General features: G+C 42.5%; 1 non-coding gene across 1 annotated transcript; it reads left to right on the forward strand.

Annotated features, from left to right (window-relative positions):
* The first annotated feature begins 5,612 nt into the window (after nt 1-5,612).
* On the forward strand, nt 5,613-5,743 carry LOC112427034 (small nucleolar RNA SNORA20). Its single transcript, XR_003018455.2, has one exon. It is a non-coding gene; the product is annotated as a small nucleolar RNA SNORA20 (small nucleolar RNA).
* The last annotated feature ends 8,668 nt before the right edge of the window (nt 5,744-14,411 follow it).

The following is a 14,411-nucleotide window of genomic DNA, read 5'->3' on the forward strand; positions in this document are numbered from 1 at the left end:
CAACATTGGGAGGGCTCAGTGGCTCATGCCTGTAATCCCAGCACTTTGGGAGGCCGAGGTGGGCAGATCACCTGAGGTCAGGAGTTCGAGATGAGGCTGGCCAGCCTGGTGAAACCCTGTCTTTACTAGAAATACAAAAATTAGCCAGGCGTGGTTTTGGGCGCCTGTAATCCCAGCTACTCAGGAGGCTGAGGCAGGAGAATCACTTGAACCCAGGAGGTGGAGGTTGCAATGAGCTGAGACTTCACCATTGCATTCTAGCCTGGGTGACAAGAGCAAAACTCTGCCTCAAAAAATAATAATAATAATAATTTTTTACTATAGGCGAGCGCCACTATGCCCAGCTTTACCTACTTATCTTTTTTAACTAACAGACTTTTCTTATAAAATAATGCATGCCCATTATATAAAATTCAGAAAACTCAGAAAAGTATCAAGAATAAAATATTGATAATTTAATATTATAGACATAAGTGCTACTAATATTTTGTGTTTTTTCTAGAGTTGTTTTTTTTTTTTTTCTTTTGAGATGGAGTCTCGCTCTGTCACCCAGGCTGCTCTGCCTCCTGGGTTCACGCCATTCTCTTCCCGAGTAGCTGGGACAACAGGTGCCTGCCACAATGCCCGGCTAATTTTTTTTTTTTTTTTTTTTGTATTTTTAGTAGAGACGGGGTTTCACCACATTAGCCAGGATGGTCTGGATCTCCTGACCTTGGGATCCACCCACCTTGGCCTCCCAAAGTGCTGGGATTACAGTCATGAGCCACCGCGCCTGGCCTTTTCTAGAGATTTCTAAAAAATTTACAACTTCCACATAGGTAACTGATATGCCAACTGATATTTTACCCTGAACTTTAAGATTTAGAAAAGGTTGGCTTGAGCTTTCCCATATTTCACTGGGGTTGCAATTCATTCTCTAAGATTTCTTCAAATCCCCAGGGGTTTACAATCTCCTGGTCATTTCTGACCCTCGGTTCTGATTCCACTGAATTTAACTGTGTCTCATCTTTGCAAGTTGCTTTTTTCTCAACCAATCCAAAGGCAGAAGACCATTCTTTTTGCTTGGTGTTCCTCCCTTGAAACTGCTACAGAAGACATTTCTGTATTTAGCAGATCTTACTGAATGTCTGGGAAAATGGAGGTGATTTTTATATTGAATATATGAGACGTGAATATTAATATTCCTTTCCTAAAATATTCTGATTACTTCACCAAAAAGAGTTTCTTACCACTGCTCTCTACAGGATCCAGCCTTCTAACCTTACTGTTATTTAGAATTGGTCTGTCAAGTCACCACAAGAGTGAATTGGGATTTTGATTAGTTGTAGTAAACATTTAAATTAATTTGAGTCATTTTTTTGTTTTAATAGTTTTTTTAAAAAACTTACATCTTTGGGGTACTTTGTTGGTAGAGGATAATATGATTTACAAAGAGTCAATGTTTTGCTTATTTGTTGTGTTTATTTTCAATAATTATACTCTTTCTTTTGTACTTAGGCATTGAATTACAAGTTTCAAATCAATGTAAAATAATAGCAGTGATAATGGGCATCTTTGTCTTACATCCAAAATTTTTGTATAACAGCCGTCTCCATATCCTAATGCTACTTTTGGACTATCTTTAATTGGATGTCTTCCTCTGCCTCCCAACTAGAAATATATATCTTAAATTGCTATTGGATGCAATTGACAGCTCTTCCTTTCTTTGAACTCTCTCCTCCCTGGGCTTCCATGATGCCACATGGCCACAATTTTATTCTTTTCTCTCTTCATTCACACATCCAACTGTTTTCTTTCCTTTTCTCTCTCTCCTCCTTTCCTTCTTTCTTCTTCCATTTCTTCCTTCACTTATTCTGTTTATTGAACACATCTTCAACAAACATGCTTCCTCTTTTCTTTTCTCTAAGCCTTTACATTAAGGTACAGCTCTTTCTCATATCTACTGTATATACCTTTCCAGCTCTTGCCTTCTTGCCTATATTTAAATATTGTCGGCAACTCTGACTACTCTGTGAACAGCTCTGCTTGGACATTCCATAGGAAATGCTAATTCATGAGTCCAAAATTAAACTCTCCATTGTTCCTCAAGTCAGCTCATCTTCCAATTTCTCATTTCCCGCCCCCAAAAAATATTGCATCTTAGAATCACTATTGACTTATTTTATCTACTTCTATGCTCATTCCTAACTCTACGCCTTGGTGCATGCTGCTGTGCCCAGCCTAGAATACCTTTTTGCTCCCTTCTATTTGTCCAAATTTTACTCATCCTAAAAGGTAGGTTCAGGCTGGGTGCAGTGGCTCACCCCTGTAATCCCAGCACTTTGGGAAGCTGAGGCGGGTGGATTACGAGGTCAGGAGCTCGAGACCAGCCTGACCAACATGGTGAAACACCATCTCTACTAAATATACAAAAATTAGCCAGACATGGTAGTGCGTGACTGTAATCCCAGCTACTCAGGAGGCTGAGGCAGGAAAATTGCTTGAACCCGGGGGGCGGAGCTTGCAGTGAGCCGAGATCACACCACTGCACTCCAGCCTGGGTGACAGGGCAAGACTCCATCTCAAAAAAAAAAACAAAAAAACTAGGTAGGTTCTTCCCTCCTCTGTGTGGCTGTGCATGATCCCTCCAGCCTGCATGCTTCTCCTCCTTTCTGCATTACCCCAGCACTGGCCTGTGTCAGTTGCCATGACCAGGGACACACCTAGGAACAGATGCAGGCTGAATTTGAAACCAAGTCTGTTTGGCTCCAGAACCTGTGCCCTCAGCTTCCAGGCCTTGTCCAGCTCCCCTGACATATTCACTGCTTCCCATCCTTATGCCCAAAGAGGACTCAGGATAGGAGCCAAGTGCAGGTCCCTTGCAGTATTCTCCTTTCTGAACACCTTTAGAAGAACCACCACATTCAAAGAAATCATAGGGACTGGCTACGGTGACATCAAGGGCAATGCATGACCAGATAAATTCCTCTGGCAGTCATGAAAAAAGATGGAGCCAAAACCACCTGAGAAGAAGCTGTGATACAAGAGGCAGCACATGACAGAAGACAATCCTCTGGCAGCGAGGCCTGAGAGCTGTCTGCGTGAGCCAGGAAAAAGTTCCTGTCATGGTCAGAATCTAGTGTAACTAACTGTAAAATATGACCCAATGAAGAGGTGTGTCAGCAACAGACAGAGGCCTCCTTCATGCTGCCCTTGGAGCAATGAACAAAGCGATAAAATTACACTCCAGTGCAAGGGTGAAAATAATAACTACTTCATAACCTTGTTTTATTTATTTATTTAGACGGAGTCTTGCTCTGTCGCCCAGGCTGGAGTGCAATAGAGATTAGCAGCTGGAAAGTTGAAGAGTTATACAAATATAACTTATAAAGCTGAGAAGGAGTACAAACTGTGGGTGAGAGTTCACAGAAGTTCTTTAAGTGATATTTAAGATAAAACCTAAAAAATAATTTATCTGGCCAGGTACGGTGGCTCATTCCTGTAATCTCAGCACTTTGGGAGGCTGAGGCAGGTGGATCACTTGAGGTCAGGAGTTCAAGACCACCCTGGCCAACATGGTGAAACCCCATCCCTACTAAAAACACAAAAATTAGGCCAGGCGTGGTGGCTCAAACCTGTAATCCCAACACTTTGGGAGGCTGAGGCGGGTGGACCACCTGAGGCCGGGAGATCGAGTCCAGCCTGGCCAACATGATGAAATGCTGTCTCTACTAATAATACAAAAATTAGTTGGGCATGGTGGTGTACGCTTGTAATCCCAGCTACTCAGGAGACTGAGGCACAAGAATCGCTTGCACCCAGGAGGTGGAGTTTGTGGTGAGCTGAGATTGCACTCCAGCCTGGGCAACAAGAACGAAACTCTGTCTCAAAAAAAAAAAAAAAAATTAACTGGACATGGTGGTGTGTGCTTGTAGTTCCAGCTACTCAGACAGCTGAGGCAGAAGACTCGCTTAAACCCAGGAGGCGGAGGTTGCAGTGAACCAAGACTGTACTACTGCACTCCAGCCTGAGTGATGGAAGGAGACTGTCTCAAAAAAATAAAAGAATAACTTATCTATGTTCAAGCTGGTTAGGTTAAGCTAATATATTCCAGGTAAAATTCCAAGATGGAAGAAGAGTGGCTTCTTATTGGAAAGAACTGAGAGGACAATTTCTGGAACAGAAAGAATGGGATATGGAATAAGATATGTTGAACCTCAACAACTAGGCAGAGGGAGGATCACAAAGCATCTCATCAGTCTTAGGCTTTTACCGTAGAGGCAACAAGAAACCTTTCAAGAGTATAAGGAGAGATCGGGGGTGGTGGCTCACGCCTGTAACCCCAGCACTTCCGGAGGCCAAGACAAGTGGATCACTGAGGTCAGGAGTTCTAGACTAGCCTGGCCAACATGGTAAAACCCCGTCTCTACCAAAAATACAAAAATTAGCTGGGTGTGGTGGTGAGCAACTGTAATCCCAGCTACTTGGGAGGCTGAGGCATGAGAATCACTTGAACCCAGGAGGTAGAGGTTGCAGTGAGCGGAGATCACGCCACTGCACTCCAGCCTGGGCCACAAGAGCAAAACTCCATCTCAAAAAAAAAAAGAGTGTAAGGAGAGAATCAATGCAATCAAATGTGCTTTAATGGGAGGGTAAGAAGTTTTCACAGCAGTCTGCTTGAGAGATGATGGTAACTTGCACTTGGTGTGGTGACGATGATACAGGGAGGCAAATGGGTTGAAGATGTATTTAGAAGATAGAATAGAGGCCGGGCGCGGTGGCTCAAGCCTGTAATCCCAGCACTTTGGGAGGCCGAGACGGGCGGATCACGAGGTCAGGAGATCGAGACCATCCTGGCGAACACGGTGAAACCCCGTCTCTACTAAAAAAATACAAAAACTAGCCGGGCGAGGTGGCGGGCGCCTGTAGTCCCAGCTACACAGGAGGCTGAGGCAGGAGAATGGCGTAAACCCGGGAGGCGGAGCTTGCAGTGAGCTGAGATCCGGCCACTGCGCTCCAGCCCCGGCGACAGAGCGAGACTCCGTCTCAAAAAAAAAAAAAAAAAAAAAAAAAAAATAGAAGATAGAATAGAAAAGACTTGGTGATTAATTAATGGGGAGGGGGCACCGTAAGGAAAAGGAAGTCATCAAGTAGTCAAGGAAAAGTCAACAATGACTCCTAGGTTTCTGGCTTGAGCAGCTGAGGGGATGGTGATGCCCTTTACTACAATGGAGGACAGGCTGGGCGCGGTGGCTCACGCCTGTAATCCCAGCACTTTGGGAGGCCAAGACGGGCAGATCACATGAGGTCTGGAGTCGAGGCCAGCCTGGCCAACATGGCGAAACCCCGGCTCTACTAAAAATACAAAAATTAGCCTGGCGTGGTGGCGGGCACTCCTAATCCCAGCTACTCGGGAGCCTGAGGCAGGAGAATCACTTGAGCCCGAGAGGCAGAGGTTGCAGTGAGCCGAGATTGCGCCACTACACTCCAGCCTGGGCAACAGAGTAAGACTCCGTCTCAAAAAATAAATAAATAAAACAAAATAAAATGGAGGACACTGAAGAAAATAAGAATTTGGGGATAGGAAGTCACTGAAGAAAGTAAGAATTTCCATTTTAGAAAATATCAAGCTTCTTCCCATTTATTTGCTGCCATAGCCTCATAATGATACAAGCAGTTACATGCATGGGATAAAATAATATTGGGACATTGTAAATTGAAATGAAGTCACTCTTTTCATCTTTTCTGCATGGACAAGACACTGTTTTTGGTTAAAAAAAAAAAAAAGAAAGAAGAAAAAAGAAAAAAAGAAAAGAAAGAAACAAAAAGAAAATTCTGAGCTTTGCATGCCTATTATGACACATGATGTGGACATTCCAGTTGACCACTGGATAGACAGTGATGAAGTTCTAAGAAAAGTCTTTGCTGGAGTAATCAATTTAAGAATCACCAGCGTGAAGATGGTAATGGGAGTCTCAAGAGTAAATGGGATCACCTGAGAAGAATTTGCAGCGTGACAAGAACAGAGGAACTCAGGATGCAGCCCTTAGGAATCCCAGCATGTAAAAAACAGTGCAGGAGGAGACTGAGGAGATAAACCACAGTAGACAGGTCACCAGGAGGACCCACCACAAAACCAGGGACAGAAGAGAGGTCATGAAGGGATGATCGGTTGTGTCAAACATTACTAAGACATGGAGATTTAAATCCAGATTGAAGTGTACGTTAGATTTACTAGCATGGAAATCTTTTTAAATCTTAATACGAATATAGTACTCAAATAACTAAGTCAAAGTTCTCTCAGGTAGCCTCTTGATCCCAGTCCACTTGTTTTGGGAAACAGGCTATGCTTGCTTCCTGGGGTGGAATTAAAAGTCGGTATGGGTGGCACTTTGGGATGCTGAGGCAGGCGGATCACCTGAAGTTGGGAGTTCAAGACCAGCCTGACCAACATGGAGAAACCCCGTTTATACTAAAAATACAAAATTGGGTGGGTGTGGTGGTGCAAGCCTGTAATCCCAGCTACTTGGGAGCCTGAGGCAGGAGAATTGCTTGAACCTGGGAGGCGGAGGTTGCGGTGAGCCGAGATCATGCCATTACACTCCAGCCTGGGCAACAATAGCGAACTCCATCTTAAAAAAAAAAAAAAAAATCAGTATGGGTGCTATGACCACAAGAAATCTACCCACAGGAAAAAGGCATGTGAGGGGAAATGGAGCATGTGAACAATTTATATAGAGGCATTACAGGCAGATTTTATATATCATTTTCTTTTATTATTTTTTTAATACTTTTTAAATGTTGAGGATTTGGAAACTCTTTTTTTCTTTTTTTTGAGATAGCATCTTGCACTGTTGCCCAGGCTGTAGTGCAGTGGCACAATGACTGTTCACTGCAGCCTCAATCTTAGAGGCACAACTGATCCTTCCACCACAGCCTCCCAAGTAGCTAGGACCACAGGCGTGCACCACCATGCCCCACTAATTTTTTTTTTTTTTTTTTTTTTTGTAGAGTTAACATCTCCCTATGTTGCCCAGGCTAGTCTCAAACTCCTGGGCTCAAGTGATCCTCCCATCTCAGCCTCCCAAAGTGCTGAGATTACAGACATGAGCCACTGCACATAGCCAGAGTTTCTTTAAAAGTATGTAAAAATGTTTATGGATTATACTTTGGTGGGGGAAAACAATATTCTCAGGAAACAGAAATATGGAGGCTGAATTGGAAAGTGAAGGATGCAAAGGATGACAAAATACGACATTAGGAATAGAGTTCTTTGGACAGGACACATTTGGCCACAAGGGATAGAAAGAGTAAAGGCTGTGCTAGATGGGAACCTGTGACCAGGAGAAGTTGCGAAAGTGTTTAATGTTGATGCGAAAAGCTGGCAGAGAGGGCAAGACTGGAGTCACACAGAGTGCAGAAGACACAGTGAGCACAAAGTTCAGAACCCAGAATGGAGACACGCCCCCTTCATCGGTCCAGGGCGAAGGGAAGGCAGTTCAGGTGCAGCAATTTGGGCGCCGGAAGTTGACAGTGGCTCAGACAATCACTAGTTTATGAAGTTGAAGGCAAGATCCCTAGCAAGAATAAGAGGGCAGAGCAGGTAGTCAAGGAATAAAGAGGGTGGAGAAGTGTTGGAATATGTTTCTTTTTTTTTTTTTTTGAGGCAGCTTCTCATTGTGTCACCCAGGCTGGAATGCAATGGCACAATCTCGACTCACTGCAACCTCTGCCTCCCAGGTTCAAGTCATCCTCCCACCTCAACTTCTTGAGTATCTGGGACTACAGGCACATGCCACCATGCCAGGCTAATTTTTGTATTTTTTTGTAGGGAGAGGGTCTCACTGTCCTACCCAGGCTGGTCTCGAACTCCTGGACTCAAGCTATCCACCTGACTCAGCCTCCCTAAGTGTTGGGATTACAGGCGTGAGCCACTGCACGTGGCCTGGAATATGTTTCAAAGAACTTTTTATTAATAAACGTGGTTCGATTCTGAGGAGCTGTAGTTTTTACTATTCATACACTTTGCAATTAAGTAACACATATTCAGGAGCCTTAACATGGTTTACGTTAGACACTAGAGATCAATTAAGAAATTGTCCCAAAGGATTATAAATCATGCTGCTATAAAGACACATGCACACGTATGTTTATTGCGGCACTATTCACAATAGCAAAGACTTGGAATCAACCCAAATGTCCATCAGTGACAGACTGGATTAAGAAAATGTGGCACATATACACCATGGAATACTATGCAGCCATAAAAAAGGATGAGTTTGTGTCCTTTGTAGGGACATGGATGCAGCTGGAAACCATCATTCTCAGCAAACTACCGCAAGAACAGAAAACCAAACACCGCATGTTCTCACTCATAGGTGGGAACTGAACAATGAGATCACTTGGACACGGGAAGGTGAACATCACACACCAGGGCCTATCACGGGGAGCGGGGAGCGGGGAGGGATTGCATTGGGAGTTATACCTGATGTAAATGACGAGTTGATGGGTGCTGACGAATTGATGGGTGCAGCACACCAACATGGCACAAGTATACATATGTAACAAACCTGCACGTTATGCACATGTACCCCAGAACTTAAAGTATAATTAAAAAAAAAAGAAATTGTATCAGTATTAGGAGAGAATTAATGATTGTAATGAAATACATAAAACATTAATTACTGTTATGATAACTTTTGATTCATATATAATTAAGTTTTTAATACTTGAAATTATATTTTTTAAACTTCACATAAAACTGTCACAATTTTATGTTGGACCTATACTAAAAATGCTCTTTTTATCAAGAAAATTTCGGTGGGTTTTGCTTCCTGTCTTTTTGCAGTATTTGATTAACTTTTCTTCCATTTTCTGATCTACCTAATACAATAAACATTTTTGTATATCCATTCCTTAAAATATAGACATTTTCTACACCGTCTATCCTTCTGAATAAACTACTATTAAAACAATAGTACTTTCTCCTCCCAACACTAATTTTCTCTTTGTTTAACAATAACAACTAATAATGTGCATTGTCTTCACTTTTTCAAAGTGCATTCACAGACATGATCCTATTTATCACCATAACAACACTATAACTTATGTATTATGGTCATAATTTCATACGTAAAGAAACCAAGATTACTTCCTCAAGGAAAAAGCAAAGCTTGAAACCATAAAAAAGAACAAGATCATGTCCTTTGTAGGGACATGGATGGAGCTGAAGGCCATTATCCTTAGCAAACTAACACAGGAACAGAGAACCAACTACAGTATGTTCTCACTTATAAGTGGGAACTAAATGATGAGAACACATGGACACATAGAGGGGAACAACACACATGGGGGCCTTTTGGAGGATGAAGTGGGAAAGGAGGGAGAGGCTCAGGAAAAAATAACTAATGGGTACAAGGTTTAACACCTGGGTGATGAAATAATCTGTGCAACAAACCCCCATGACACAAGTTTACCTATGCAACAAGCCTGCACTTGTACCCCTGACCTTAAAATAAAAGTTAAAAAAAAAAAGCAATGATTTAAATCCAAATCTTCTGATTCTTCAACTCAAATGCATTTATTTCCACTATCCCAGTGTTTCCTAGGTGGCCTATGAAGAAATATATTTTATTTAAATTGTTACAGATTTTAGTGTAACTTTACACAAATCATTTAAATAATATAGTGATCAGTTTAACTACAGCCATATATCCCGTAATTATGGGGATATGTTCTGAGAAATGCGCCTTTAGGCAACTTTGCCATTGTGTGAGCATCATAGAATGTACTTACACAAACCTAGATAGTAGAGGCTATTACACACCTCGGCTGTATGGTATAGCCCAGGGGTCCCCAACCCCTGTATCGCAGACAGGTACTGGTCCATGGCCTGTTAGGAACTGGGCCGCACAGCAGGGAGTGAGCAGCGAGTGAGCACGTGAGGCTTCATCTGTCTTTGCGGCCTCTCCCCATTGCTTGCATTACCTCCTGAGCTCCAGCTCCTGTCAGATCAGCAGCAGCATTGGATTCTCATAGGTGTGCAAACCCTCTTGTGAACTGTGCATGCGAAGAATCTAGGTTGTGCGATCCTTACGAGCCTGATGATCTGAGGTGGAACAGTTTCATCCCAAAACCATCCCCTTACCCCACCCCATCTGTGGAAAAATTGTCTCCTGTGAAACTGGTCCCTGGTGCCAAAAATGTTAGGGCTGCTGGTATACCCTATAGCTTCTAAACTACAAACCTATACAGCACGTTACTGTACTGACTGTAGGCAATTGTCACATGATGGTAAGTACTTGTGTATCTAAACTTATCTAAACATGAAAAAGGTACAATAAAAATACAGTATGGGCTGGGCGCAGTGGCTCACACCTGTAATCTCAGCACTTTGGGAAGCTGAGGCAGGTGGATCACCTGAGGTCAGGAGTTCAAGACTGACCTGGCCAACATGGTCAGGTCATCTCTACTAAAAATACAAAAATCAGCAGGGCCTGGTGGTGCACGCCTGTGATCCCAGCCACTCAGGAGGCTGAGGCAGAAGAACTGCTTGAACCCGGGAGGTGAACGTTGCAGTGAGCCGAGATTGTGCCACTGCACTCCAGCCTGAGTGACAGAGCAAGATTCCATCTCAAAAAACAAAAACAAACAAACAAACAAAAAACACAGTATAAAAGATAAAAAATGGTAGACTTCTATAGGGCACTTACTATGAATGGAGCTTGAAGGACTAGAAGTTTCTCTGGGTGAGTCAGTGAGTGAATGGTGAGTGACTGTGAAGGCCTAGGACATTACTGTACACTCTTGGGGACTGTATAAACACTGTACATTTAGGCTACACTAAATTTATAAAAATATATTTTCTTTCTTCAGTAAACAGTTAACCTTAGCTTACTGAAACTTTTTACTTTATAAACTTTTTAATTAACTTTTTTATTCTTTTATAATAACTCTTAGCTTCAAACACATTGTACAGCTATACAAAAATATTTTCTTTATATTCTTATTCTATAAGCTTCTTTCTATTTTTAAAGTGTTTTTACTTTGTACATTTTTTGTTAAAAATGAAGGCACAAACATACCTACTGGCCTCGGCCTACACAGGGGCGGGATCACCAATATCACTGTCTTCCACCTCCACATCCTGTCCCACTGGAAAATTTTCAGGGGCAGTATCATGCATGGAGCTGTCATCTCCTAGGATAACAATGCCTTATTCAGGAATACCTCTGAAGACCTGCCTGAGGCCCTTTTACAATTAACTTTCTAAAGATATATGTAGGAGAACTACCTCTAAAACAATTATTAAAAGTATAGGCCAGGCATGGTGGCTCATGACTGTAATCCCAGCAATTTAGGAGGCCGAGGTGGGAGGACTGCTTGAGACCAGGACTTCGAGATCAGTCTGGGCAACATAACAAGACCCCATCTCTAAAAAAAATTTTTTTTAATTAGCTATAGTCCCAGCTGCTTGGGAGGCTGAGGTGGGAAGCTTGCTTGAACCTTTAAGCAGTGAGTTCAAGGTTGCAGTGAGCATGCTTGTGACACTGCACTCCAGCCTGAGTAACAGGACAAGACCGTGTCTCTTAAAAATAAAAAAAATTATATACATACACATACATATATATATATATATATATATGTGTATATATATATATATATATAATTTAACACTGCAGCTAAAAAAATTAAAAAAAAATTTAAAGAAAATTTAGGCCAGGTGTGGTGGCTCACGCCTGTAATCCCAGCACTTGGGAGGTCAAGGCAGATGGATCTCCTAAGGTCAGAAGTTTGAGACCAGCCTGGCTAACAGGGTGAAACCCCATCTCTACTAAAAATACAAAAATTAGCTGGGTATGGTGGTGTGCACCTGTAGTCCCAGCTACTCTGGAGGCTGAGGCAGGAGAATAGCTTGAACCTGGGAGTCGGAGGTTGCAGTGAGCCAAGATCGTGCCATTGCACTCTAGCCTTGGCAACAAGAGCGAAACTCCATCTCAAAAAAACAAAAAAACTCTATTATCTTATGGGACCACCATCATATATGTGATCCATCATTGATGAAAACATCATTATGTGTCATGTGGCTATAAAAGTAGTAAGTAAATAATAGAGATAATACGTAGATTTGGCAAAATTCATGAATTTAGATATGTATGAATGACATTTTCATACCCTTCATAATCAAATCTTCATATTCACTGAAAGATGGGCAAAAACCAGGGGGTAATTGTCCCATTTTAAGATAAAGAACAAGGCAATGGATGGCTGTGACATTAGCTAGGCTAAGTCTTCCTTTAACAAAATTTGATATTTAAATCCAACTCCCTCCCTCCCTAAAAAAAAAAAAAAGAGGAGGGGGGAGGAATTATATTACCATATGAAATAAACTTTCAGTGGCTGGGAACGGTGGCTCACACCTGTAATCCCAGAACTTTGGGAGACTGAGATGGGAGGATTGCTTGAGCCCAGAAGTTCAAGACCAGCCTGGGCAACATGGCAAAACCCATGTCTCTACCAAAAATACAAAAACTAGCCAGTCTCATAACTCGGTCAATACATTTTAAAATGACCCAAAAGATCATTTCTTTAATTTCACTTGTTAATTTTTATCTATTTAAAATGTTATCAAATTTTAAATTTTATCTATTTGCTCTCAGACAAATCTTAAACTCTAGAAATTAATTTTCTAAATCTATAAAGTAAAGGCCAGGTGCAGTGGCTCACACTTGTAATCCAGCTACTTGGGAGGCTGAGGGACAAGAATCACTTGAACCCGGGAGGTGGAGGCAGCAGTGAGCCAAGATTGCACCACTGCACTCCAGCCTGGGTGACACAGCAAGACCTGTCCAAAGAGAAAAAAGAAAAAAAAGGAAATCTAAAAAATAAAAAGTTTTGACTTTGTCATCCCCAATGTCCTCTTCATTTCTAAAAACAGATACTTTTATTCTTCAAGATGCTAATAATATTTATATGTATGTCAGTGATATATAGATTGCATAAATTAGATATATTGTTAAGGACCTAATGCTAAGATCAAGAATTGTTTCCAATTGTTCTTTTTTTCTTTTGAGACAGGGTCTCATTCCATCACCCAGGCCGGAGTGCAGTGGCACGATCACAGCTCACTGCAGCCTCGACTTCCCAGGTTTAGGTGATCCTCCCAATTCAGCCTCCCAAGTAGCGGGACCATCAGTGTTCACCACCACGCCCTGCTAATTTTTTTGTATTATTTTGTAGACATGGGATTTTGCCATGTTGCCCAGGCTGGTCTTGAACTCCTAGACTCAAGTAATCTGCCTGCCTCAGCCTCCCAAATGTTCCCAATTGTTCTAATTCAGCACAAGCATTTCAATTTGTAGTCTTTGTTCTAAAAGAAACTGGCTTAATCGACCTATTTCAAATAATAGGAAGGGAGCAATTATTAATGTATAGCACTTTAAATGGTAACCCAGAAAATCAACATACATTTCTGGAGCAACTATTCTAGCGGGATATTCTTGGGGGGATACAAAGAGATCGTCTTGTGTTTAATAAACTCAAGGACAATTGGAGAAACAATACCAAACCCACGAAAATGTAAATTGCTGATTCAAGTGTAGAGTTGGAAAGGAAGGCCCTTTGATCTCATCTAGTCACAGATTGACAGAATGTTAGATCTGAAAAGGACCTAGGGGAGGGATCTATCCCATCCCTTCCCAGTACCACTCCTAATTTGTGGGTGAGCAGACCAAGAGCCAGAAGGAAGAGATCATTTGTCAGACGGGGAGTTAATGACAGAGCAGGGATTAGAACTCTGTTCGAGAGGCCGGGCGCGGTGGCTCAAGCCTGTAATCTCAGCACTTTGGGAGGCCGAGAGGGGCGGATCACGAGGTCAGGAGATCGAGACCATCCTGGCTAACCCGGTGAAACCCCGTCTCTACTAAAAAATACAAAAACTAGGCCGGGCGCGGTGGCTCACGCCTGTAATCCCAGCACTTTGGGAGGCCGAGGCGGGCGGATCACAAGGTCAGGAGATCGAGACCACGGTGAAACCCCGTCTCTACTAAAAATACAAAAAATTAGCCGGGCGCGGTTGTGGGCGCCTGTAGTCCCAGCTACTCGGGAGGCTGAGGCAGGAGAATGGCGTAAACCTGAGGAGCTTGCAGTGAGCTGAGATTTGGCCACTGCACTCCATCCTGGGCGACAGAGCGAGACTCCAAAAAAAAAAAAAAAGAACTCTGTTCGAGAGCCCCAGTAGGTGAGTTAATTGGAGTGGAGAATTCAGGTTAAAGAATAGTAGCAGATGTGGGACATGGTTGTGGAGACCTTTCTGCATCATACCTGAGCACTGAGAAGCTACAGAAGGTCTTTATGGTACTGCAGGTACACAATTAAGATTAAATAAGGCCGGGCGTGATGACTCCTGCTCATGCCTGTAATCCCAGGACTTT

Source organism: Macaca nemestrina, chromosome 8, assembly GCF_043159975.1.
Source record: "Macaca nemestrina isolate mMacNem1 chromosome 8, mMacNem.hap1, whole genome shotgun sequence".
In the NCBI taxonomy this organism is placed as follows: Eukaryota; Metazoa; Chordata; class Mammalia; order Primates; family Cercopithecidae; genus Macaca; species Macaca nemestrina.